General features: G+C 35.5%; 1 protein-coding gene across 1 annotated transcript in view; it reads left to right on the top strand.

Moving 5' to 3' along the window:
* Positions 1-23,564, top strand: part of LOC138698967 (NACHT and WD repeat domain-containing protein 2) — a 487,839-nt gene that overhangs the window by 301,483 nt on the left and 162,792 nt on the right. The gene's annotated exons all lie outside the window — the stretch shown is intronic.

Below are 23,564 nucleotides of genomic sequence, written 5' to 3'. Positions count from 1 at the left end.
CTACTATACTAGTATGTCTCCGTTTATCTATGAAGATGTGATCTATTTGGTTGTGTGTCAATCCATCTGGAGAAGTCCAAGTATATTTATGTATATCCATATTATGATTATTATTCAATTTAACTTCATTCTCTATATTGTACGCTAATGTGCTGTAACAGAATAATATACACTGCATAATGAATATGTCCGAATGGATAGCTCAATTCGTGAGTAAAAACACTTATCGTTAATACAGTACTGTATTTTGACTAAAGAAAAACCTAATGAAAATTATCAAACTCAAAATCGCGATATTTCATAGTTTACGTAAATGGATGAACTACTTTTCTTCCCTCCTATACCTATTAAAGTGATTTATTTGTATTTTACGTCACATCATCGAACTCCAGTCGTGGAAGGGGTAGCAAATGGTGTTTCCGGTTCTCAACCGTTAATCGAAAGGTATACCCAGGTTAATATTAGAAATGTTAGTAAAAATAAAATGATGTCCCTGTATAAATGCATTCACAGTTATTTTTAGAAGAAACTACTTCATTACAAAATGTCCGAATCACTTCACTTTTCGTACTTATTCCACATTTTTTAAACTAGTTACGAACTGAATTAATGCAATATGTTATTTCTCTATCTTGTAGTCCTCCTCTAGGGGAGGGCATGGACTAGGACTGTCCTCGCATGCAGCCCGCTCGGGATGGCCCATTGTACTATCTGGGATGGAATGGTGTGCATGTCCTAAGGCCTCTCGTACGCAGCCTCCGAATCCCCCACATGATCCCTTTACTTTTCCACGTAGAACTCAAGTGGCCCCTCAACCCCGGTCCCACGACTTACCATGAGTCCAGCGGGGCGCTACCATCAACAACGAATGACCACATATCCACGGAGTACAAGTTCGGTGGTGGCCGATAGCCGACTCTACATCGGAGCAAGCCCGAAACCTAGGAAATAAAGAGTGATCTTGATGATGATAATGATGATGATGATGATGATGACTGAGGGGAAGTGTAATTATGACGGCGAAATGAATCCGAAATCGATAGGTTGAAGAAAAACCGCAACCAGGTAACTTGCTCCAACCAGGATTTGAACCCGGGCTCGCTCGTTTCACGGTCAGACGTGCTGTTATTTCACAGCGATGGACGATGATACATATTATAATTCAATAACTGACTAGTGTGGGACCCCTTCTGACCGTCCAGTGAACGTTTTTCATATGTTTAGTATGCGCCAAAGCAAAGTATTGAAATCGTCGCTCATCTGCTGTCCACGTTTCCGTAGCAACGAAATATTTATTTATTGTATACAATAGTTTGACATTGTGAATTAATGTTATGCTGATTTCTGTAATTATGGTTCTCACAACAGAGGAGGTGTTTATTGCCGAGCTTTATTTCCAGTCATACGGAGTGGGATCGTCAGAATGAGCCGAGCTTGTGCCACGTTTAAGAACAGTACGAGGAGCGATTTAACAATGATGCATCAAATAACACAACAATGATAGCTATCGTCGAGAAGTTCCGTCGTACGGGATCAGTTTTATGTAGCCTTGCATGTTATAATGACATCTTGATTTTCAGAATATGTTTGTAATTTCAATACTCCGTATGACCGGAAATAATGCTCCACAATAAAACACCTTCTCCTCTGTTGTGAAAACCATAATTAATACTGAATTCACAATAGTCAAATTATTGTATACTTACTTACAAATAGCTTTTAAGGAACCCGCAGGTTCATTGCCGCCCTTACATAAGCCAGCCATCGATCCCTATCCTGTGAAAGATTAATCCAGTCTCTATCATCCTAACAATAAATAAATACTTCATTGCTATGGAAACGTGGACAGCAGATGAGCGATAATTTCAGTACTATTTATTTTGGCGCATACGGTACTTATTGTGACAGCGACGTGAGATTCGAACTCACGACCAGCGTTCCGCAAGAGAGCAGATCGCGCGGGCTCCACGGAGCACTGAGGGACGGCGAGCGGCGGAGAGAAGAGAGGGGGAAAGGGCCTACGCGGCGAGGGAGTTTGCGCGCGCATCTTCTGCTTGCCTAGAGAGGCCGAGAAGTCCGTCGAAGTGGAAAAATCGCGAATTCGAACTTTCTCGGTTACGTCGCTGTGGTTATAAATTACGGACGCGAAGGAACGACAGATTCATTCATTCATGATTAGTCAGTCAGTAAGCCAGTCTTGTGTAGCAGTGAAGACAGCTTCGAGACCAGAGCGCGACTTGAGTTGTGTCCGTAACTGTGGAGCCTGAAGCCCGGAGTTCGAGTGCAGTGGACCGCAGTTGGGGGACCTGAGTTCGAAGTTCAGCGGATCGTCTCTGAAGGTCTGTGGTTCGAGATTCTGTGAACGCGAGTGACTGAGCTAGAAGAACTAGCCAAGACAAACGAACTGTGAACTGAGAACTGACCGTTCTATGTTGTAAATAGTGCTTTGTAAATATTAGTTAAGATTAACAGTTCATTGTTGTACGTAATAGTCCAAGTAAATTGTCATTGTCGTCAGTGGAGTGCACTACGAATACTGTGTTACTGTGTGGAGAGCAAATCCTATTGTTGAGAAAATAAATTACATTGTTGTTGAGTTGAAATAAATTCACATTATGTTGATCGCACCTTATATTACTTTCGTATTTGTCATAGTTGCGTGTACAATTGTAAATAAAATGTGAACCAAAATAGGCCTATAAGTAAATGCTTTATCAAATGAGACATTATGTAATGCTATGAATGTTAATTTATTCTTTGAATGCGGCCTGTGAAATTGGTAGTTAGCAATAATAGTGTTGATGGTTACTGGTAATTAAGAAAAAATGTATTTCGTGCATTATTACGTAGGCATCAGTTTGAGCATTTGAGGGTAAGGCTGAGGAAAGAATCATGCAAGCGACTGCATGACTGAGCGCGATTACGGCGACTATTTCGTTTATATGACGTCATTCCATTTTCGACCAATGAAGTGTAATGAAATTTTGAATTCCAACCAATCACAGTCACACTTTGCGATAATTTTTGCAGCTAGATTTATCGCTATCAATTTATCGCATGGTCGTTCTTTTGTTTAGTCGTTGTCGCCAACTGTTTCCCCGTAAATTGATGATCATGAATACAGTAAGATGCAACTATACGGTTAAACATTTCTTTCAATTTTAAAGCAATGAATGCAAGATTGATATTAATATTAATTAATATATTTACGCAGTGAAGACGACGTTCAAAACGGCGCTCCATGTAGACATAAAATCTTCATGCATAGCGTCGTTAAATAAAACATAACATTTTTTTCTTCATGCATCTTAATTTAACGTACGTTTTAAACTTGATTCTTTCAATATTCTTCCCACATTGCATGCATACGCGATTGAAATATTGAACTGTGTAGATGCAGCCTTAGTTCCGTTACACACTACAGCGAGAATGCGTTTGTCGAGCTATAAAAATGCTTTCCTGTAGCACGTAGTTAACGGTCGAAATAAGGCACAGCTGACACTGGTCGTGCTCACACAGGTAATCTAACCCTGTATAACTGTAGCCTATAAAATACATCTTCATCTTCCAATTCCATGTCCATTGTAGGCTATCTGAAAAAAAATTACATTCCTTCATTCAGATTAGATAACTGCGTTTTCAACTATTCTTCATTTAATTAATGTATTAATCAGGTTACTGTAATTATATTATACAATTTTAAATTAAATCATGATTTCAGCAGATAACGAAAATGTATTTATATTATAATAATAAGAGAAAAGTGCAGTACGTGTAATTAACATTGTTAAACCTGCATTTCGCTTTTCGCAATTGGCATTACTGAATAATAACATCGAATTTCTTTATTGTAGTAATCGATATTCATCTATTTCAACTTCACAATGTCTGAATAGGTTAAGTATTCGTAAATATACAATTATTAATATTTTGTAATCGAATTTTAGGGATATATTATTTACATTTTTATTTTATTCACGAAATAGTCCTAATAAATGTCACTCGAGGTCTGAGATTTCCCAGATAAATCCACTCGCTTAGCTCGTGGATTTATCGGCAGATCTCATACCTCTCGTGACATTACTACAGATAGTTTAACTCTAAGCTGTAAATAGGGCGGTCGGCTTGTCATTCATTCGACAAACGAATTGTCACTTCAGAAGTAAATATTTAAATAATATATCTTTATATTACATATACAGGATGAAAGTGAAATAACCTTCCTGATTGAAAGGGACGATAGGGTACACTTAAATAAATAGAAAACATATATTACGTATTGTGGTTAAATGCATGGTTAATTAGAAAATTAAGTTTGGAATTTCAGCAGACCGGCATTATCGCCGCTAACACACTCTTCTCGTGATACAGATGCAAGAGATCAACGAACTCGGTGTCTCGCAACGTGGGCTGTTTTCTGGCGCGACTTTGCAACCTGTTCGCATCGTGCAGTGGCTTGAAATTAGAGGCTTTTAAAATTAAATTTACACAAAAACCGTCCACGCTATTGAAATACGCCTGAGGGATAAATTTTTCTTTATTAGATTCCCTATCGATATCGACAAATGTCACAATCATACTCGCAATAGTTACCGAATAAGAGGGTGTTAAACAATGTAGAGTATCCAACGCCCACTGAACGAATATTTCACACTTTTATCACTGCCAATGCGCTATAAACCAATTTTCGGCAATCTAATGTAAAAGACTACCTACATATATTTGGAAAGTTTCAGAGAAAATTCACAAATTCAATCTTCTTTTTTCTTTTTAAATAATTAAGTAATTTGCTGGGAGACATCGTTAGATATAGACCACTCTTACACTAAACTGGAGTAATTTGAGCTTATTAATTAGATATCATTCTACTTACTGTTTTTATACGCTCACCTCTTAAGTAATTTTTATTTTATACATATTTCATTGTTATTGCCCATCCAAAGATCGTTATGAACGATGAATATTACTTAATATCTCCTATCTTTCTTCAAATAGTGTTTATATGCCATGTTAATTTTCATTTGTTTTCATAAGTTAACAATCATGCACATTGGGAGCAACATATAAGAAATTATTTTCCTACACATTCCACGCTATATTCACGTTGTTTTGAAATGATTAATCGAAGATGGTTTGCTTATTGTTTATTACAAGCACATTTGTATGTAATTTCTATTTCATACGTTTTTTTTCTATCCATACGTTTTATTACAAGCACATTTGTATGTAATTTCTATTCCATACGTTTTTTGTCTATGGTGAATATTATTCATGCTTGTGTCCTGTATTTCTTAAAATAATGTTATGTGGCATGTTAGTTTTTATTTGTCGTTATTTACGTAAAAATGATGCGCCAAAAAATAAATAATAGTAATAATAATTTCGTACTCATTCCACATCCTATATATTCACATTTGTTTTTCAGTGATTTATTAAAGAATGTACCGGTATTTAAAAGACTAATAATTTAGAAACATGTTACACAAATCATCCTTGTGCCAAAAGAGAATGCTCCCTGGACCAAATTGTCGTATTTTGCAGTGGTCGTCAATACTCGCTGAAATGGGTAATAATATAATAATATAATATAATTATGTTGTACGTAGCATTCACAAACATGTTACATAAATCATTCTTGTGCCAAAAAGAGAATGCTCCCTGGACCAAATTATCGTATTTTGCAGTGGTCGTTAGTACTCGCTGAAATGGGTAGTAATATAATTAAGCCCCGATGATGATCCGATGTGTAGCAAATGATGTAAAAAGCGGGATATCGGGGCTGCAAGCCCCGGATGATGATCCGACGTGTAGCAAATGATGTAAAAAGCGGGGTATCGAGGCTGCAAGCCCCGATAATGATCCGACGTGTAGCACATGATGTAAAAAGCGGGGTATCGGGGCTGCAAGCCCCGATGATGATCTGACATGTAGCACATGATGTAAAAAGCGGGGTATCGGGGCTGCAAGGCCCGATGATGATCGACGTGTAGCACATGATGTAAAAAGCGGGTTATCGGGGCTGCTATAATTATGTTATGTAGTTAGATTATGTGTGTAGTATTCTCAAAGGTTAGGTTAGGTTAGGTTAGGGTAGATTAGGTGTGTAGCATTATATGAAAGGTTAGGTTATGTTAGATTAGGTGTATAGTATTATATGAGGTTATGTTAGGTTAGGGTAGGTTAGGTTAGGTTAGGGTAGATTAGGTGTGTAGCATTATATGAAAGGTATTATATGAGGTTATGTTATGCATAGTATTATATGAGGTTATGTTTGGTTAGATTATGTATGTAGTATTCTCAAAGGTTAGGTTAGGTTAGGTTAGATTAGGTGTGTACTATTCCTTAGTATAATTCAAAGGCATTTTCAGTTATTTACTTTTATTCATGCAAATTTGCTGCAAGTGTAAAATCGCCAGTAATTTTATTTACCTGAGTTGGCAACCCTAAACATACATCATTTTTTGCTTTGGAACCACAGATTTTTTTATTTGCGAATTGTTTACTGAATAGAATTGTGTAAATTTAATTTATTGAGCGTGATATATTTATTAATTTGTGCTTTGTGAAGTTATTCCATTTCTCTGTTTAATATGATGAGTTAAAAAAATGCAAAGAAAATCTGTTATTATAATATTATTATCTTGTACATAGCAAGATCGATTATTCATTTGATAGGATATTTTATGAGGTTGTCATGACTGAGATATCTTTTGTCAATTGCTTTTATTTCTCAGAAGGCCTTGACTGACGGGTATATAAGGACCGGCGCTGTTAGTCGCGGAGGTCGGGGTTTTGGATGGCTCACAAGCAACAAGTTATACTAAATATGTTTAGTGCAAAACTGGCCTATGTCTCTATAGTGGGCGGGACATAAGTAACATTCACCAACATTTATTTTTTCTGAAAAAAAAAACTATTTACTTTCCACCAATATGATATTATAGTTTTTTGTTACATACAACATGAGCTATTCGCTCTGAAAATCTTCAAGGCTATTTCACTTCCACCCATATAGTTTATTTCTAGAAAAACAAACAAATTAAATCAAGCAGTTATGTGGACAGCAATGACGGGATCAGGAAATGACAAACACTTTATGAATTAATTTTGTTATAAATATAAAGTTAATAAAAATAAGTTTGGTGACCACTAAGTCCAGGGCAGTGCAGCACTGCTGGGTCTGTGGGGACTTTATTTACGCCACTGGCATTATAACAGCATTAAATGAGGTTTTGCTTCGTGTATGTGTGCAAGAAAGACAGAAATTGACACTTTTTAAGTGTAATGATATATCAGAATGTTGTGTCAGAATAATTATATAGTTATATTTAATTAATGAATTAAGAACTTCACGCCTGATATGTTTTAAATATAACAGACAACTGCCAAGTGTTTGTTTTATTACTAGGGAACAGGTCCGAAAGATGGTGAGGTGAGTTGCACAAACTGTTTAATTGTGTCTCTGTTTCTTTCCAGCTTCTTGAGACTCTTCTACATGGAAAGCAAATCAAGCCATCCTCATTAGCAGGCCTATAGTGTACTTTGTGAGATGGAAATGAATCGCTTTTTGTGGATATATTGTTTCACTAGTGAAATAACGAGATAGGCCTATTCATGCTTGTCACCATTTTGTTTAAAAGTTAGAATAATAAAATGGTAACTAGTAAAGAAATGACATGCATCTTCATGCTCTGTAAAGGTCTTAAAGCATTTTAGAATTTTAACAGAATACTTAATTTTTTATTCGATTTATCGACGTTGTAACTACTAACCGTATTCTGTCGTAAGGCGTACGAAGATAAGGTTAGTTGTCCATAGACTATATTAACATGACGTCATTATTTGGCGCCTGGCACAGGTACTATCAGGGAACACTTACATCTCGTTTGTAGTAATTGACGTTCTATTCATGATTGAAAACTAGATCTCGAAGGCTGTTGAAACTGTATTCTACTGGTGAAAACTGATACTACAATGACATTTCCTACAATTTGAATTATTTGTTCATTTATTTTTACTGATACGGGCAGAGTTAATAATAATTATGTCGCGAACTTTGTCAATTAAACAGCGAACACGGAGTTGCGTCATTCGCTGCAATTAATTAATGCTTTCAATCCCAACAGTAGGTATTATTTATACCAGAAAAGAGGATATTGCTTACTAGTTTGTAACTGTATAAACATCTAAACAAGTACAACAAAGAAAAAAATAAACTTAATTAAAAGAAATTAAACCAGTAAAAAAAATGAATAACAAAACCAAAACATAATCTCAAAATAGGAGCAAAATAATAACATAAATAATTAAATAAAAAAGTGTTTATTCCTTAGATGTAATATTGGCACGTAGTAGGTACAGGATGCATAAGAAACAGAACGCGAACGAGCTTAGATTCCTCCGCGTGCTACCTGTCTGTAGTGTAATTACGTATTTCTACAAATAGGAGCGACCAAAAGACAAGAGTGAACAAAATTAACATTATGAAGTCGAGATGCAATAACTCTTTATACTTTGTTTACACATGTTTAATAAATGCAATAGTACCAGTGGCGGTTTCTCGGGGGAGGGAAGGGAGGAACGTCCTCCTCACATATTTCTTTTTTTGAAAGTAAATACCAAATGAAATATATGCCTTGAAATTCGAGGAAGATTCGATAATTTTTTAAGTTCACAGCTATAAGAAAACCTCGGTTGATCGAGTTTTAAACGACGCGCAATCATGTGCTGCTAGAAAACTGTGAGAAAGATGCGAGATTGTTTGTGTGGAGGAAAGTCAATCCTTTCCTCCTTTACTGCAGTTAACACACATAGACAACAGCGCACTAGCGGCGAGATACAGAAGCATACTTTTAAAGCAAGTAAATGAACGGAGAGGGAGGAAATCCTCCTCTGAATCAGTGCATGGGCGGGAAATACAGAAACCGACTGGTCGTGCAGCAAGCTCGCTACCGCTGCCATTTAACGATGCTGCATTCAACCAGACTACAACACAAGGAGGAAGCACAAAAAAAACAGTTTTAACGCAAAGCTATGAAAGATAGCATATAAACTTTTCTTTAAATTATAAAACAAAATATATTATTCATTGCACTTTATATAAGCTACTATTCATGGTTTGAAACTTTCGAGGATATCTGAAAGTTGAAGTTAGATTTATATAAAACAAAGAGGAAGTAGTTCTACGTTAGTATCGCAGATCTTTTTGACCCCTGAAATTCATTTCCATTCATTGTGTACTAGACAGGACAACAGCCAAGTTGTCAGTTTTGTACAAATATATTTGAAATTGAAAGTACTCTAAACCACATTATTTTTAACATAAAAAATTAATCGGTCACCTGCAGCTTTGAACAATAATGATAATATGACCAGAGTGGTATGACTTTACAAGAACTGACATTCTTCAAAAGCATGTGATACTGAACTTGTAAAATGTACATCTAGCAACACAGACCACGTGAGTTGGTGCAGTGTTCTCGCTTTCCTAACAGAATATTTCCCATTCCCACTTCCATAAAACGGTTCTGGTTATATGTTAGTAGCTAGTCTCTTCCAACACGTGTGATGCTGTAGTGTGCACGAAAAATGCTGCGAGTTTGTGAATTTTCTTGTAATTGTTAATTTGTGCAATTATCCAACAATGAATCGAAGTGAAACCATATTTTGGACAATTTAGGAAACTCAGTTTACAAGAACAGATTATTGCTATACAAAAGAGAAGGTCAGCCATAACACTATCTGATCTTACAAGTATGCATGTAGGCTAATTTGTAGCATGTTTCTCTCAAGAATGTGTCATTTTGCGCTGTTAACTTCTTTCCTCCTCTTAAGAAATATGCAGGAGCCGCCACTGAATAGTACAATTATTTCACAGCAAACAAAAATATTATACAGGGTCTTAAACATGTATCCAATATTTTAAGAGATGCTAGTATTCATCAAAACGAGAAAATAATGTCTAATAAACATGGGTCCTACAACACATACTTTCTGAGATGTGAACACTCCTTCATAGGAGATGCTCAATGTCACGTCCATTCATGGCAATGCATTTCTCTGCCCTTTGGCGTAAGGAATCACATACTCTTTGAAATTTGTTGTTAATACGTTAATAAGAAAGTCTTGATAACGATCCCCAATTAATCTCTGTGATAGTACGTATCTATTAATCTGCCACCAAGAACGCCTGTCCATACGTTGATTGAGAATCGATGCTGATGCCTTGTTTCTTCAACTGCATGGGGATTTTTCATAAGCCCACACATGCTAATTACGAAAATTCACATCATCTCTGCTGAACCCCACTCATATTCGCAACCATACTTTTGTCTTCAGTATTCCTTGCGATGTATCATTATTCTATGCCAGGGGTGTCAACTACGGTATGACTATCTGGTAGTCTGCTGTATTGTAGGGCAGAGGAATGCATTGCCATGAATGGACGTCACATTGAGCACCTCATATGAACAAATGTTCAGATCTCAGAAAGTACCAGTATGTGTTGTAGGACCCATGTTTATTATATATCATTTCCTTGTTTTGATGCATACTATCACCTCCTAAATATGGATACTTATTTTTAACACTCGGTACATTTAGGCCTACGATTTGTAATAACCAACAAAATGTGCCTTGTACACTCTTAGACAAAAAAAAAAAAATGACCGGGCTCCAGATTCTATGTCCGATTCGGAAGACTTCGGGTGCATTCGTCAGAGCATGATACACATGCGGACGAATTTCTTCTGTCGTAAATGTTTCCAACACTCCACTGCCACCACTGTAACATGCTTATATAACATGCTTTTTAAAGAGTCACCGTTTCTCTCGCATAGTGTAATCGGTAGCATTGTGGTCTTGTGTTCGAAAGGTTTCGAGTTCGAATCTGAGTCTATACTTTGTTTTTTCATTCTCATTTTTTACTTCTTATACACTGATAATAACCAGTATTGTGAAATATTTAACAGAAAGTTAATATTTACAAAGAGCAATTCTTTCCCTTGTATCTTGTATTTAAAGAGACTAAACGAAATCTTCTCGGATAGAAATAAACAATAATAAACCTTAAGTAAAAGAAATCCTTCTCGGATAGGAATAAACAAACATAATCCTTTTCTTTGTATTAAACAAAATAAAGAAATAGATCTCGGAGATCAATAAACAAGAAGAACTTGCCTACACGTATCTGGCCTATGTCTTCTGTCAGCCATGTTATCCCGCATAATGACAAGAGAGAATAGTTGTTTCACGTTTAACACGCGCAGTTACATGTGCACAGAACTATTGTTTTCAGAAGTTCCAGATATCTGTGATTAAATTACACATCAATATAGAAATAAACATCTGACGTCCTTACGGGGTACACAACCTTGAATCGCCTACACAAGAAGCAAGGCTGTTACCACGGAGCTATTACAAAGCAGATATGTAACGTCACTATTTACGAGTGTAGCCAATATCTGGAACGCATTGGTTTTGTCTTTAACATTATTCATCTCGTTTTTGCAATATAATTAACATTATGATTATGATTATTATTATTATTATTATTATTATTATTATTATTGTGTTTGTAATACTATGATTATTATTATTATTATTATTATTATTATTACTACTACTACTACTACTGATAAAAATTATAGTAACTGATCAATAATCCTTATGGAGAAGGGAGAAGATCCAAGAACTTACTTACTTACTGGCTTTTAAGGAACCCGGAGGTTCATTGCCGCCCTCACATAAGCCCGCCATTGGTCCCTATCCTGAGCAAGATTAATCCAGTCTCTACCATCATATCCTACCTCTCTCAAATCCATTTTAATATTATCTTCCCACCTACGTCTCGGCCTCCCTAAAGGTCTTTTTCCCTCCGGCCTCCCAACTAACACTCTATATGCATTTCTGGATTCCAAGAACTGAGCATCTATTTGAATTCAAGGGTGATTAGAAAGAAGTCACCGATATTACTGAATGTTTTTGTTTAATTTTTCAACTAATCCAAACTCCTGTGCACGTTAATAAATGTATCATTTGTTTCTAGCTAGAGAAAAAATAAAACGAAACAAATACATATACTTATACGAAGGCGGATACGAACCTTGGCTTTCTGCATGTGAAGTCAGAGTTTTACCACAGAGCTATGATACATACACAGTTCAAACAGTTGTTTGCCGATATAAGAGTATGTTCTTGGATCTCGCTGGTTTCGTCCTTACTACTCTGATTTTAGTCTTGTGTATCAGGAGCACAGCCGAACGGAACTTAGACAAATTTACGCTTCAAGAGTCCGGTCATTTTTTTTTGTCTAAGAGTGTACATTACAATACAGATAGAATAATTTAAAAATAACTGCGTTCACGTATACAACTTTCGAAACTGCTAGAGTATTACATCATTGTCGTCATAATAGAAATACTGTTATGCGAAAATAAACCTTTAAAAAAAAATTTCGCCAGAATCTTCTTTGATTTCCGCCTCATACCAGCCTTATTACGTCTCTCAAAATGTTGTTTAAAGAAGAAAATCTAAGCATAGGGCGCTTATCATGATCGAATAGATTAGGCCTTTAATCTTGGCTTTGTTAGGTTCATGAAAACCTACCGGTATGTATGTGCTGCTGAAAATCGTAATATAACTTACTTATTTTCGCTGAAAATTTACGATTCCTCGGACACAGTTCATAGTTGAAGGAATCCATGTAAAAGCTAAAGAAGTCCTTGTCATTATAATGTACTGTACATTTCAGCAGTGCAGTATGTGAAAGATCAATTAATTTTAGCTGCAACGTTGGTAACATATTTCCTGGATTTGCGGAATGGAAGTGACAGAAGAGCTCTAATTTGTGTTGAATCACTTCTATTTAACATCTTTGAATATTTTATTTCTAAATAACGCAATGTTTTCCACATATTAAGGACAGTATGTCTCCGCTTTGTTCTTTGCATTGCTGCTCTATTTAACGTATGCAAAGACAAATATTTGCACTTCTACCCCTCTTTCGGTGCGTTCGAGTAGGGGAAAAAAGTTGACCCGCGCGCAGTACAATCTGCCCGCCGCGTGCTTCAACCAGTTCGGGCTTAAATATGCACCACTGTCTTAGTACATGAAAATTGGCTCCCTCTCATTGTTTATGCTAATATGAATGACTGTACTTAACTTAACTAACTTTCACACTTTGAAGTTCCCAACTGATAAATAGAAATTCCGTAATTAGAACTGAGTGATCGAACTGAGATTAGTAGTCTTTAGACTAGGAGCTCACGTAGATATTAAGTCGCAAGAGTTCTTAGAGGGACGCGTACTCCTATATATTTTAGTTTATTTTCCATCCCTTTTCCCCATTGACTCATTAATCATAACTGTTTTGTGGTTCGCTGGCTGAAATAAAAGTGATCAAACTCTAAACTTTTAACAATTAATATTAGAGGAAAAAATTCGCTCCAGCGCCGGGGATCGAACCCGGGTCCTTGGTTCTACGTACCAAGCGCTCTGGCCACTGAGCTACGCCGAAGCGAATTTTTCTCCTCAAATATTAATTATCAATATTACAGATAATATTCTGTATGACAAATTAATAAATCTATAATATTCTCATAGCTGCAGTGCATATGTCTGTACAGATTACTGTGCACTTAACTGCGGAATCCCGGCCAAACAAGTGACTCAGCTGAGTGCGCTCCTAATATAATGGCAGTTGACATTGGACATATACGTCAACATATATACATATGCCTAACTTGGAGTCAGGCCACAAAGGGAAACTTTAAAGGAGAAGGGTTCGATCCGGTGCTGTGGATTGAATTCTCATAATGTGTACAAACATATTTCAGATAACACCCAAAAAAAATTGGTTCACAGGGCTACATATAATTCTACCAGTAAATTTTAGTCCCAATATTAAGAATATTACTAATTTTGTGGTTCACATCCACAATGATATTTAGCATTCAAACAAATCGCCAATTCTTCATCAACACTGTCATTTCCGGTAAAGCATGCACGATGAGGCTTGGTCAGAAACAACTATTATATTGAAAGTCAGCAGAAACTTTATATTTAGCTGGCGCGACGGCAGATGTTTAGGACTAATACCAATCAATGCGGCAGCTGATAATTACGCCAAATTAATCCACATGAAGTCGATTCAAATCCAATACCGCCATAATTTCGGCGCGTTTAGACTTCTTAATCCTACTGCGGTACTAGTTCATTCATAAAATACTTCCATTGTGAACATACAACCAAGTCAGCAGATCTCTGAACTCGTATTACTTTCACATAACCGCGCAGTATATGAAACCTAGAGCTGAAGATGACAAATATATTATTATGACTTGCATGGCAAACATAGACATCATATTGGTTTTCAAAGCATCTTCTATTCTTCTAAAGCACGCTTTTTCCGTATTAGTTAACGACATACTGAATGAAGAAAATTTGTCTTAAAAGGGACGAATTAACTATTAATTTTATTTTAATTATAAACCAACATAAGTTTCAAAATAATTCTGTCACATCAGTAAAATAGTCGTACAAAATTGCGTACGACATACAGTTGGGTCGTACTTCGTACAATTAGTCAAAATAGTTGTATTAGTCGTACGTATGGCAACCCTGCTAGACCTTCCTAATTATAATGCCGTTGGGTATACTAGTTTACGTGAGTCTTGATCAGTGAGCATTACATTGATTCATCCACACAGTCAGGGTGCGAATTAACGGGGGGGGGGATGGGAATATCCCCCCTATTGGAAAGTTAACCCCCTCTCATAAATTCATATTAACATTCTTGCCACGGATAACTTATATTCTCCCATCACAAAATAGGCCTATAATTTTATTATTTTAATACGAGTATACTTTATAAATTATAAAGTAAGCAAAGGAAGTAATATTGATATATTATCATCACCGGCAAGCTGACAGCAATCAATTAACTTAGAAATTACACATCTTATCTTAAGCCTGCTGAGGGATATAATTATTATTATGATCAAGATTCAAGACAAGCAACTCAGTGCGACCAAGTGTTGAGCCGTATCGAATGAGGATAATAATTTTATGTATGGTATTGTCTATCTAGGATTCTACCCCCCCCCCCCATCATCAGAAATCTTAATTCGCACCCTGCACACGGTTGCCATTATTCTGAAACGTTCAACTAAATAACTAAATATACTCTGTATACTACGTGCAATAATCCAACAATGAATTCACGTAATGGCTTGGTTTGCTTCCAATATCAAAAGGCTACGCATGTGTGTGAACAACTTTCTTCAACAATTTTTATATTCCTTCTTCTTTTTCTTCTTGTCTCTTTGCAGCCTTGCCCAGTGGTTGTTAGACATTAATGAAAGCGAGCCTTACATTCATAGACTGAGAATGAGCGTTCAACAAAATATTAGTGTCACAAAATTACAATGAAACAGTATATGTAGCATTAAAATCGTAATGAAATCAAAGAGTTCATTTAAATTTAATATCCTTCATTTTTATAAGCCTAAACACTGCAGATAATATTAGCCTAATAAATTTTGTATTGTTATGAGAATTGTGGAATACTCGTCATCTGTACCAGCTGTTAGCATTAATAATAGCGAATGGTGATTTTTTGTATAGAAGTTATTTAGCTATTGAGATATAATATAGTTGAACTTCTCATATTTTGGAAATCCATATTTCATAGCTGTTGTAATAGAAAACAGACACAAGGAGCAGAACTTATACAGGGTGTTTCATAAGTACCTGTATAAATTTTTAGGTGTAATATAGAGGTAAAAATAAAACTAAAATGTTCTGTACAACTTTACCGCAAATACATACTTTCAGAGTTATGATGCATAATGTCCTATCTTGCTGAGCATAAAAAACATGGGCCAGTAAAGCCATCGGATATCTCATGTTCGCCTACATAGCGACTGCGGTAGATGTTTGTTATTCGTACACCCCACTACAGTTGATAGGACTTTGTTTACTGTGTGTAGGTATGTGCTGATCTTGGAATGTTACAGAGCCGGTTGAACTCATTTCGAACATTTTCATAGCCAATTTCAGTTCGTTGTTATGTTACATTCGGAATTTCAGTGACATAAACGAGCGCCTTCAGACGGCCCAAAAGGTAGAAGTCCAGGGGGTTCAAGTCTGGTGATCTGGCTGGCCAAGCAACTAGCCCTGCACAACCTGTCGTACCATACACACTGATGCCTACTGAATTAACGACAGAATGAATGTCGTGTACTAACGAGACGTGGTGACGGCAGGAAATACAACAGCACCATACAACTAAACGTACCTACGTACAGTAAAGTAAACAAAGTTCTATGAGGTCGAAATCAACTGCAATGGGGTGTACGAATAATAAACACCTACCGCAGTCGCTATGTAGACGAACTTGACACATCCGAAAGCTTAACTGGTCTATGTTTTTTATGCCTAGCAAGTTAGGTCATTATACATCATAACTATGAAAGTAAAGAATTGCGGGATAAGTTGTATATAACATTTTAGTTTTATTACATTACACTAAAAAATTTGTACAGTTACTTATGAATCACTCTGTATATCTGAAGTGTATGCAGTACACTTATAATCGAAGAAAATACTGTCTTTATAAAATAGAATAGAGTATAATGAAACTTCCACACGCACGTTTTCTACTTCAGCGAATGCACAGAAGTATGTCGTTTTCATTATTATTCGAATCTCCTCGCATTTTTGCGCAATAATTGCGTCTACGTCTCAATTTCTGTGTCTGTTCCCTTTAAAGTACCTATTGAAATTAAAATTACAAACATGCAATACATTGTAATTAACATAGTTATACTGAGCTGGTGCTGAAAGCTACGAGGATACTAAAGCTACGTCCTGCTACGACTTGTTTACCCTACTATTTATACAGACGAATAGTAGAAAGATATAACAAAATTTCTAGCCCATATAGAGGTAAATTATTTTCATAACCAGTTATTGATAGACTGGGTTTAAAGGAATAAAATTGTAAAGACTCTCAATTTTATTAGTATGGACTTTTTTCTTGTTACCACATCATGTTCTACCACTGGATTCTATAGATTTTGAATTTCATCTACACAACAAAACTTACCTTATGTGTCTGTTGACTTCTCTATCTTGATTAGAACTTTCTCTAGTAGATCTGTACTACTCTTTTCAAACACAACCTGTCTTTTTATCATTAGTTTTCAGAGAGAAAATATGTATGAACTATGCTTCCACTAATCAGTTTATTTTGTAGCTTGGATAAGTTCAACTGACAGGGATCATACATATTTTCAACATCAAAGGTACCGGTACTGTCTGTAATCACACTATGAATTTCAATGTAAAATGGTAAACATACGAGTACATCCATATGTAGATAAATGAAAAAAAAAATCTATAAAAATATTTAAAAAAACTACATAGGCTTGTAAATAGGAATCAGTATATATAAACTTATTTTCACTATCGAACGAAAGTAAATTTGTGTTCGAAAGCTTCTTATCATGAAGTAGCTAGTAGAGATAAAAATCTGGTGAACAGCTAGTATAATACCACTAGAAGCATAGTAGAAATCCAATAATAACTCATGTTTATTTCAATGAATAAAATTTAAAAAAATTATTAGAGTAAAACTGAAAGATAACTGATTACAGTTAGCCTTAATATTAGCTGAAATATTATTTTATTTACGTTTAATATTTCATTACTATTAAGTTACTTCATAAATAAGTACAAGAATTTTTAATTAATTATAGTCGCGACGCTGTTATTCCCGGCGTGACTCCTCCTCTTTGCTTACGTCTTAGGAAGTGAAGGCTCTATAAAGTCTAGGTAAGTAGCATCATTCGCCATTTTTGTTCTTTCGTTTCTGAGCTACCTTACGAGGAATCTATTTGCCACATCGTTAAACATTATCATGTCGTAGCTCCTATGATAATAAATCAAACGCACTGTAATTCAGCAAATAATTGAGCGGCAAATAACGTCCTCGTGTGCTTTCTGCGAACGCCAACGAAAGAGCGAAAATGGCGGGCGATTATATTAAGTATTTATCGAGCCTTAAGAAATGAATAACGTCTTCATAAGCGAATCACAAGACGCACACGTTTAAATGTAGCCGTCCTGCAACGCGATTGGCCGCCGGAAATTAGAGCGACGGGGCTATAGTAATGTCACATAACATCAACAATGTGGCTTTCAGACATTTCCGCTTCTCTTGATCACTTCTGTGACATTAATCCATACATTGTTGATTAAGGCAACAATAAAATAATGATTCTTCTTATATTAAACATATTGATTACTAGATTAACCACCTTTCAAAATGCATGGTAGTATTTTTCATTTGCAACACAGATCTTGAATAAATTAATTTTGAACTTTAAATTAGCGCTCTTGAGAAATTTGTAAATCTTGACATTCCACCTTTTCTTCCTGTGGTCCTGAAGTGTCAAGTATTTTGAGACATTTCGCTACTAAAATGGATGAATTTGTCTAACCATAAAGTAATATGACGTATGCCTATTCTTTTCTATGAAACAATCGCAATCAAAGTATATATTAGGCGTTAGACTGCATTAAAATTTTATTCGGAGGAAACTGACCTCTTTTAATGAAGAAGGTAATATATTTAAATTAGGCAAAATAGTGAGAGATTGAACCTTTTTCAGTGTTCTGATATTGACTTTTGTATACATCAAGCGGTGAAAAGAGTGGGAACCTAGCATTATTCATCTTACATTTAGGCCTAACATCTGAAGAGAGGACCCATGTCATCCTTACTATTGCGGCATTTGACCTTTTCCACAGCCACAGAAGCTTATCTGGAAGTGCAGTGGTCTGAGCGAATGGTGTTATCATTACTACGCAGGCTTAATACAGTTTGAGGTAATCAATATGCATAAAATATTAAAATATTAATTACTTGTTTAGTAACAGAATAATTATCATAAAACTGATAACACTGCAACTCTGCTGCTCTTATAGATGAAATACTCTGTATCTACATATGGATGTATTTATTTAAAAACACAGAATAATTATCATAAAACTGATAACACTGCAACTCTGCTGCTCTTATAGATGAAATACTCTGTATCTACATATGGATGTATTTATTTAAAAACACAGAATAATTATCATAAAACTGATAACACTGCAACTCTGCTGCTCTTATAGATGAAATACTCTGTATCTACATATGGATGTATTTATTTAAAAACACAGAATAATTATCATAAAACTGATAACACTGCAACTCTGCTGCTCTTATAGATGAAATACTCTGTATCTACATATGGATGTATTTATTTAAAAACAGAGTCCTTTCATTATGACTTACTTAAATAATCTATAAACTTAATAAGTGAATAAATCAATGTATGAGTTGTGCTATCATTACAACTAGTGAGGTTACACAAAATTACATACAGAGTGCCTCAGGAGGAATGTAACATGCGTCAGAATAATGTAATTTGGGTTAATCTACATTGATTTAACTTGATACACCTATGTCCGAAATGTAACGGTTGGGAAGTTATTGATGAGCGAACTTTTAAAAAGAGAAAGACATTATGGATGTATTTCTACGTTTAAGAACATTGTGTTATGATTAGACCTCGGATTTTTAGGCAAATGTCTATTTAGTTCCTTTAGGAAGATGTTCAAAAAATTACAGATGTTCGCAATTTATGGAAAATGTTACTCATTGGGAGCAGTTTTATAGTGCCTAAAATTATCTAAAATGGGTGTCATTGCTTATTTCTTCATTTTTGTCCCTAAACCTGCCTGAACAAGTAATTTTAGAATTTTTTTTAAGAACATCAAGAACTTTTAAGAGTTAATATTATAGTTTACTTAAAAATGTTTATTTCAAAATTTATCTCACGCATGGAACGACACCACATTGTCGTGCGAAGACTACAGGCGAATTCGTCTCAACACTGAGGCTGGCCGCCAACAATTGATATGATTCTGATTAACTTTATAACTACCAAAAGTTTTGAATGCTCCAATGATACTGCGCAATACAGAGCTTAAATTTCATTTCTGGTTTTCTTCTCTGTATGTATGGTTTAGTGTTGATATCCTGTATTGTATTTGTTGCATTGCATAGCAGTGTGAAGAGCAACAATGCCGAAAGACAAGTGTTCGAAAGCTTCTTTAATTCGTTTCTTGCTAGTGGATTATAATGATCTTATTTACGGCGGGAAAATAATTTTTGTCGTTTATGTAACAAACAGGAAAGAATTAAACATTTTCTATGTTACGGTAGGCAAGCCGATAACTAATTTACCTGTTTTCAGTGATGTTCTCAGATCATTTAAGGCTAACACTCGGCCACAAATTAGCCTAAGTCTATTTTCACGAAATGTAAAATCGTAGATTTTTTTCTTTGGAGTTACGAAAATGTATTATTATTATTATTATTATTATTATTATTATTATTATTATTATTATTATACTTACTTACTTACTTACTTACAAATGGCTTTTAAGGAACCCGAAGGTTCATTGCCGCCCTCACATAAGCCCGCCAACGGTCCCTATCCTGTGCAAGATTAATCCAGTCTCTATCATCATACCCCACCTCCCTCAAATCCATTTTAATATTATCCTCCCATCTACGTCTCGGCCTCCCTAAAGGTCTTTTTCCCTCCGGTCTCCCAACTAACACTCTATATGCATTTCTGGATTCGCCCATACGTGCTACATGCCCTGCCCATCTCAAACGTCTGGATTTAATGTTCCTAATTATGTCAGGTGAAGAATACAATGCGTGGAGTTCTGTGTTGTGTAACTTTCTCCATTCTCCTGTAACTTCATCCCGCTTAGCCCCAAATATTTTCCTAAGCACCTTATTCTCAAACACCCTGAACCTATGTTCCTCTCTCAGAGTGAGAGTCCAAGTTTCACAACCATACAGAAGAACCGGTAATATAACTGTTTTATAAATTCTAACTTTCAGATTTTTGGACAGCAGACTGGATGATAAGAGCTTCTCAACCGAATAATAACACGCATTTCCCATATTTATTCTGCGTTTAATTTCCTCCCGAGTGTCATTTATATTTGTTACTGTTGCTCCAAGATATTTGAATTTTTCCACCTCTTCGAAGGATAAATCTCCAATTTTTATATTTCCATTTCGTACAATATTCTGGTCACGAGACATAATCATATACTTTGTCTTTTCGGGATTTACTTCCAAACCGATCGCTCTACTTGCTTCAAGTAAAATTTCTGTGTTTTCCCTAATCGTTTGTGTATTTTCTCCTAACATATTCACGTCATCCGCATAGACAAGAAGCTGATGTAACCCGTTCAATTCCAAACCATGCCTGTTATCCTGAACTTTCCTAATGGCATATTCAAGCGCGAAGTTAAAAAGTAAAGGTGATAGTGCATCTCCCTGCTTTAGCCCGCAGTGAATTGGAAAAGCATCAGATAGAAACTGACCTATACGGACTCTGCTGTATGTTTCACTGAGACACATTTTAATTAATCGAACTAGTTTCTTGGGAATACCAAATTCAATAAGAATATCATATAATATTTCCCTCTTAACCGAGTCATATGCCTTTTTGAAATCTATGAATAACTGATGTACTGTACCCTTATACTCCCATTTTTTCTCCATTATCTGTCGAATACAAAAAATCTGATCAATAGTCGATCTATTACGCCGAAAACCGCACTGATGATCCCCAATAATTTCATCTACGTACGGAGTTAATCTTCTCAAAAGAATATTGGACAAAATTTTGTACGACGTCAACAAAAGTGATATTCCTCGAAAGTTACCACAGTTGGTTTTGTCGCCCTTTTTAAAAATAGGTACAATTATGGACTCCTTCCATTGTTCTGGTACAATTTCCTTTTCCCAAATAGCAAGTACAAGTTTATAAATTTCGCTATATAATGCACTTCCACCCTCTTGTATTAATTCTGCTGGAATTTGATCGATACCTGGAGACTTGTACTTTTTCAGATTTTCTATCGCAATTTCGACTTCTGAAAGTGTGGGTTCGGGTATAAATGGCTCAGCAGTTTGTATTTCAATTTCGTCTCGATCATTTCTATTTGGCCTATGTACATTTAGTAGTTGCGCAAAATAGTTATTATTATTATTATTATTATTATTATTATTATTATTATTATTATTATTATTATTATTATTATTATTTGAATAGGTTAGGCTATACAGTTATTCGAACCTCAATTTGAAGGAAAATTGAATCAATTAAAACTATACATTCCGAATCATTATACTAAACCCATCCATTCTTTCAGATTTCACACGAGAGAAAATCTCAAATTAAGCAGCATGTGGATGGTGCAGGACAAGCAGGAAAAGCTAAAGAAAACAATTTCCCTAAACAAATCCTGCCGACTCAAATTTCCGCGAGTTCGGTGACAACTGGTGATTCCAATTCAGATATTTGCAGGGCATTGTTAGCAGCCAACACGCTGCAAAATCAGGTTTTCCGTAAATTTTTGAAAAAGTACTGTCAAAAACCCGTTCCATCTGAGTCCACACTCAGAAAGACAAATTTGGATATCGAGTATCAGAAAACGCTGCAATTAGAGAGGACAAAGGAGATTCCTGCATTTGACTAAGTGTCAATGAGATAAAATTATAGTCATACGTATAAAAATGTAAAAATACTTTCGCGCATAAGTAATAATTTTGTGGCTCATTTTAGATACAAAAATAGAAACTTTTCTTGTCTGAAATTAAAGAATAGTGCCTAATTATATCATTTTGTAACATGTTTTAGGTGCCTAAAACGTCAGTTTTTAATGTCTAAAATTCCGAGATCTAGTTATGATACCTTATTGCATTATTGAAAATGCTGCATCTTGTGTTGTTCCAGGAAGTTTATTTTATATTTAAAAGTACAAACTTGGTAATAAATTAAAATAATTACACAAGACAAATTACTAAGGTTGCCCTTCTTATGGATTCCACATTCATATAAGGTGCCGGTACCGATTCTCCTTCCGACGTCAGACTTGGTAGCTTACCAGTTTCAGATAACATTCAATAAATACGGGAAAACACTCAGCTAGATGGAATCTGTCGATTGGGAAAACGTCGTCTATATTACTCAACAGCAGCCAATGCATTACCATCATAAAATCCATAAACAAAAAGTATATCTGCATATTTACTATAATATGCGAATACACGAATTAAATGTGAAGTGAACGTGTATTCAGTTGTATGTGTTGCGCTGGTATTGCTGTGCTCAGATGCTACCGTGTGCTGAAAATCTGACGTAACACGTCAAGTATAGTACACGGAACTGCAAGATGTTCCAGTATTACTCCTCAACCATTAACTCCGGACATAGGTAAGATATGAGGTTAAATAGATAAATCCATAAACTATTAGGGGAAACACGGAAATTTTACTTGAAGCAAGTAAAGAGATAGGTTTGGAAATAAATCCCGAAAAGGAAAAGTACAGTACATGAGTATGTCTCGTCACCGGAATATTGTACGAAATGGAAATAGTATAAAAAGTTGCAAATTTATCCTTCGAAGAGATGGAAAAA

The sequence above is a fragment of the Periplaneta americana genome, chromosome 1 (genome assembly GCF_040183065.1).
Source record: "Periplaneta americana isolate PAMFEO1 chromosome 1, P.americana_PAMFEO1_priV1, whole genome shotgun sequence".
Taxonomy (NCBI): Eukaryota; Metazoa; Arthropoda; class Insecta; order Blattodea; family Blattidae; genus Periplaneta; species Periplaneta americana.
This window is presented reverse-complemented; position numbering and strand designations above follow the sequence as displayed.